The following is a 6,000-nucleotide window of genomic DNA, read 5'->3' on the forward strand; positions in this document are numbered from 1 at the left end:
TATGTGGAGTTGTACTTTCCTACTAGAAAGGCATACTAGAAGCTCATGGGAGGATAATGGGCTTGTACACGGCTTAATCGATCCAAATTGTAGCATATCCTTCGTATGAGTCTCAAATTCATTTTTCCAATCAAGTGGATAGCGATGCGGGCGGATGCTTACTGGTTTAACGCTTGGTAAGAGGTGTATCTTGTGACCCCACGGAACCCACATGCTTGCGAAGGAGAATTGTTGCTTTTATTCCAAGTTCACAGAATGGAAGCAGAGACACACGACAGTTTAAGAGCGCAGCCGGTTCTAGAGTAAACACAAGCTTAAGGCAACTGAAAATCCCTTGTCGAAAGTAGCATCACACCATCATTTGAGCTTCTTCAAGAGCTTTGTGCTACCTGCAGATGCATGTTCACACAAAATGGTTACTCTCCCTACCTTGGTGCTTTTCTACAAGTATTTATCCAAGATATTAATCTGTAAATTAAAAGGCAAGTACTTACACATTTATCGATGCATGACCAGTAGTCAAAATATTGCCCAGTGCAGTGTTTGTGCTCGGTATCATCATTCTCGACTCTCTTGACACATTTCTGTACATCAAACAGGCAGAAGAGGTGAACACATAATCACGCGTCATGTATGCATCATTGCATTGTGAAATTGTTGAAATAATATAATCCTAGGGTACAATAAAAGGTCATGATGGCAAAAAGTTCAAATTTCGTTTATGGAAGATTATTACAGGTCTACAGCAATATTCACAAAATTGCAACGAAACCTTACAAAACAAGTTCTTTTTTTCTCAAAAGGAGGCAGGAGGGGTGCCTCAAATATTAAAAGAGCAGGAGAGCAAAACAAGATGTCCAAAGCAGCCCAATGAACAGAGTCTGGGGAAGAGAGAGCGAAAGGAAGAAATGAGCAGCTTACATGAGCAAACAAGCAAGAAAGAAGGGAAAAATGTAAAAACCCTTCAAAAATTATTTGGATTTTGACTTTCCTTCAGAAATTGTTTTATTGCAAAAAACCCCCAAAAAAATTTAGCTTTGTTGTAAAAAACCCCTAAAAATTCAAAAAAATAAAAAAATCACAAAAAAATTCTAAAAAACTAGAGACAATTCTAAGACCTTCTGTCATTTTTTTCAAAAATAATATCCTTTGCATCATATTTCATGGAGAGGAAGTTTTAGAAAAAGAAAAAAGTGTAGCTCATTTATTAACTCATGTTATTTTAATTTTGTCATGTCTGCCATTATTTTTCCTACACAAATCATTGATTAAGTAAACTAATAAAAGTGGTTTCACTAATTTTGTAGGTGTTATGGATTAGTTATGAATTAATCTATCTGTAACACATTTACTCAATCCTGCATGTTACAATAACTATTTCAAGATTTCATGTATTTTTAGAAAATAGAGGATCATGTAAGAAGACTAAAAAAATTAGTTTCATGATTTTTGGTTTAGTAAATAATTAAATATGCATTTAACTCGAATTAATAAATGAGGTGCATGTTTTCTTTTTTTTCAAACTTACTCTCCATGATATATGATGCAAAAGATATTATTTTTGAAAAAAAATCACAGAAGGTCTTAGAATTGTCTCTAGTATTTTTTTTAGAATTTTTTATGATTTGTTTTAAATTTTTTGAATTTTTTGGGGATGTTTTTTAACAAAGCCGAATCTTTGGGGTTTTTTTTTACAACAAAACAACTTCTGAAAAAAAGTCAAAATCCAAGTGATTTTTAGGGGATTTTGCATTTTTCCCGAAAAAGAAACAGACTAGCCCATAGGATTTTGGCTCGTTGCTGACAATGTTGAGTGTACTGGAAAAGGATCGCATATGAATTCTTCTACGGTTCTAACAACCTATAGGCTAATCATTGAATTTTCAGAAGAAGAAAAAACAAGTTCAACAGTTCGTCAGAAGTTAAAATTCAGAGCAATCCAGTGTTTCCTCAGTTCACTTGACCAGAAAATGATTGGTTGACGTGAGTCCCATTGCAGTTAAAATTGACCTCACTACTATATCAGAATGAAATGAATGTGCTGTCTGAACTGGACAGCTGTCACATCTGATATATATATATATATAGTTTTATCATACATGTAGTGATATTATTAGTGATAAATAATAGTATATGGAATAAAAACAGCTTTATTAAAATAAATACTAGAGTTTTAAATAGTAGCAGAAGAACTAGAGGAAACTTTAACGAAAGCTTCAGGCACATCACAGGTAATCGACTGGGGACAACGTAACCTAGGACGCTCCGTCTTCTTTGTAGTCTTCAGCTTCATTGATCTTCGTGTGGTCTTCTCTAACTGAACAACATTTATTATTAGAAATAGTAAGTGTGATTATATATCGTACTCCATAAGTGTGAGAAAGTATGATATAATGGCTTAAGATAAAAAAAATAACACTGGTTTACTGCATCAATACCATCATAACCTAGGACTAAAAAAAGATACAGCGGTCCTATTTACTATATGTGTGACACCAACATTAAGAGAAATAGCTCATTAAATTCCATCCAACTACCAGACTCATCAGGTATCCTACTACCTAGCTATCAACTCATCAGGTTACCACCACCCGATTACCAAAACCAACCATCCAATATCCCCCAATAATCATGAAGAAGTACAAGCCCGCTCTTAACCATAAGCACGACTGATCGATCAGTTTTATATTCTGCAGAGTTTACACACTTTACCCATGAGTTATGATTTTAATACCCGTATTACCAGGTAACAGTCTCCATATTGCTATGCTGATCAAGCTTGCACAGTTCCTATGGTGTGCTGCCATGAGATCACTACAAGGCCATTACAAAAGCTCACATCGACCTGTAAGCACCTACTATGGTTTTACTGCTAACAATGATTCCATCACTGCATATGTCACCTCTTGTGCCACACAAATATCCACTGATGCCTACAGAACCAGAGGGGTGGCTAATTAATTGGCTAGTCCCTACTCATATAAGTCTCGTGGTTGCGTTATTGTGCCAGGTTACAAACTTCACGAACCGGTCCTTAGGATCTCAAGCAGCTACTACCACCAATCCATAGTGCTTACCCACACCTATGCATACCCGCACCATCATCATACCACCTTCTGCTCAGAATCTCTATGTTCCATGTTATTAAAAAGATTATCAGACCAGTTCATGTTGTATAGACCATTAAACAGATTAATATTTAAACCACCCTACTCGATAGCACAACTAAGCATTTCAATCCTCGACACACAAACTACGACCCAGGCAACAAAGACAATCTGGAAGGTACTATTAAACCCTAAACATGGGACTCATATTGATAAGCATACAAGAGAAATAGAAGACCCACTTTCCTACAAGTGTGCAGGTGATCAGGAGATGAGTAAGAGCATCTTTGTAGATGACGACCTTCCAACTTTTGGTGATGACTAGGATGATAAGCTACTTTTCTCGACCACACTTGCTCCAGAGCAGGCTCCTGCTTTTTCTACTCCAGTAGAGGGTCTTGCAGCCTCTACTTCTACTTCAGCTGCTCTGGAGCTTGCACTAGCTGTGTTTGAGGGGGAGGTTCTCTCAAGGCATGAGGCCCCTCAACACATTCAATGGAGACACCCTCCATAGACTATGATTGGTGACATCAATGAGAGGGTAACGAGATCCAAATCTGCTTCTCATCCTCATTTTACTGATTATACATTCATTGCTTCCTTTGAGTCCTATGATGTTAGATATGCTTTATCTGATATAAGTTTGGTCAATGCAATATATGAAGAGTTTGAAAATTTTGAGAGAAACCAAGTTTGGGTCCTTGTAGAGCCACTCCTTAATGTTTACACCATAGGCACAAAATGGGTTTTCAAAAACAAACATGGGGAGAATAGGTCTGTAGTGAGAAAAAAAGGCTAAACTAGTGGATCAGGGTTTCACTCAAATTGATGGATAGACTTTGGAGAGACTTTTACACCGGTAGCTAGGCTAGAAGCCGTTAGGATCCTCCTAGCATTTGCGGCATCCTAGGGTTTTAAGCTATATCAAATGGATGTCAAGAGTACTTTTCTAAATAGTCTCAAACAGGAAGAGATCTATGTCAAGCAACCCCTATGCTTCGAGCACCCTAAGTACCCTCACAGAGTATACAAGCTTTAGAATCCTTTGTATGGGCTTAAGCAAGTACTTAGGGTTTGGTATAATAGGCTTAGGTCTTTCTTGTTAGAGCATGGGTATGTCATGGGGTCGGTTGATAAAACTTTATTCACCTCTCAGGCATGGCAAAGATTTCCTACTTGTTCATATTTACTTGAATGATATCATTTTTGGCGGCTCTTCTCATGCACTTGTGACCAAGTTTGCAAAAACTATGAGTAGAGAGTTTGAGATATCAATAATGGACGAGCTCAACTTCTTCCTTGGACTTCAAATCAAGCAATGTAAGCAGGGTACATTCTCCAATAAATGAAGTACACCAAGGAGCTGTTGAAGAAGTTCGACATGAGTGGCACGAAGCCCTTGGCGACACCGATGGCTACCTCGACTGTGCTTGATCCGGATGAAGATGGCAAAGCGATGGACCAGAAGGAGTTCAAAAGTATGATTGGCTATCTCCTGTACCTAACGGTAACAAGACCGGACATCCTGTCGGTGATATGGGAACCAGGGGTTCCCGAGTCTCGAGGCCAGGACAACGCAGTGCCACATGGCGCCCTCCCTTGGGGACCATCTCCCCGAGGACCCGAGAAAAGCCGAGTCTGGGAGGGGGTGCTCGGGACCAAGAACAGTTGGTCCCCGAGTACTCAGAGTTCTTCGAGGTCCCGAGAAGAGCCAGATCCGGGAGGGGGTGCTCGGGGCCAAGAACAGTTAGTCCCCGAGTACCCAGAGTTCCCCGAGGATCCGAGAAGAGCCAGATCCGGGAGCGGGTGCTCAGGACCAAGAACAGTTGGTCTCCGAGTACCCAGAGTTCCCCGTGGACCCGAGAAGAGCCAAATCCGGGAGGGGGTGCTCGGGGTCAAGAACAGTTGGTCCCCGAGTACCCAGAGTTCCCTGAGGACCTGAGAAGCCCTTTGCCGGTGGACCCCGCAAGGGCTCCACAATGAGGTGTCGTTCGGCGGGAGGCCCGATGCTGCATTTAAGGGGAAGCGTGGCCGGTCACATCCAACCACTCCCCCCCACGCCTGTCGCACTGAGTACGTCAGTCCCTGCCACCGCCTGGTAGGAAGGCGTAGGAACAATTAATGCGACGGGTCTCAACGCATGTCCCCTCGTGGAACCCATAAAGAAAGACGGCTTGAAGATATCTTCAATGGGCTCAAGGCGTATCGCCTATCGCCCCATTGCTTTAGACCGTGTCAGACCTACTCTGACCGGACGAGCATGAGAGGATACTCAGTGGCTGGCCGATGGGCCCCCCTGCACCTGCTAAAGTTGAGGCGTAAAGACCGACGGGACCATCCGAGTGACGCATTTTTAACCCCCTGTAATATCAAATTGTAGACCCATGATGGTTGTTTTCCATTTATTGTTTATGGGAACTTACGCCCTCATTCTGGGCACGCCTTGGAGGGCTTCCCCCCCCCCCCCCGGTAGGATAAAAGGGGGGAGCACTTCATAGAAAGGGGACTTGAAGCTGAAGGGAAGAGGGAAGCTCAAGACTTAGAACAACAATACCTTATAACACAGAGATCCAGAGAAAGGCATTCCAAGAGCATTAATAATATACTAGACACACAGGAGTAGGGTGTTACGCCTCCGTACGGCCTGAATCTGTCTAATTCTTTGGTGCATTTACTCCTACTAGCCGACGATCATTCGTCCCGCCTAAGTCCCGTATATTCGCATCAACCTCACGTGCGAGGTAGATCTAGAATCAGCCCCCAGCCGAATCTCAAAGGGGGTCCCTCAGGATCCCCGCTTACGGTGTTCATCCACCGACACATCCACTTCGTCATCTGCCTCTACGCGTGCTTCCAAGCTTCACTGAGGACGTCTCACCGTCAAACGGTGAAA

The sequence above is a fragment of the Phragmites australis genome, chromosome 19, assembly GCF_958298935.1.
Source record: "Phragmites australis chromosome 19, lpPhrAust1.1, whole genome shotgun sequence".
In the NCBI taxonomy this organism is placed as follows: Eukaryota; Viridiplantae; Streptophyta; class Magnoliopsida; order Poales; family Poaceae; genus Phragmites; species Phragmites australis.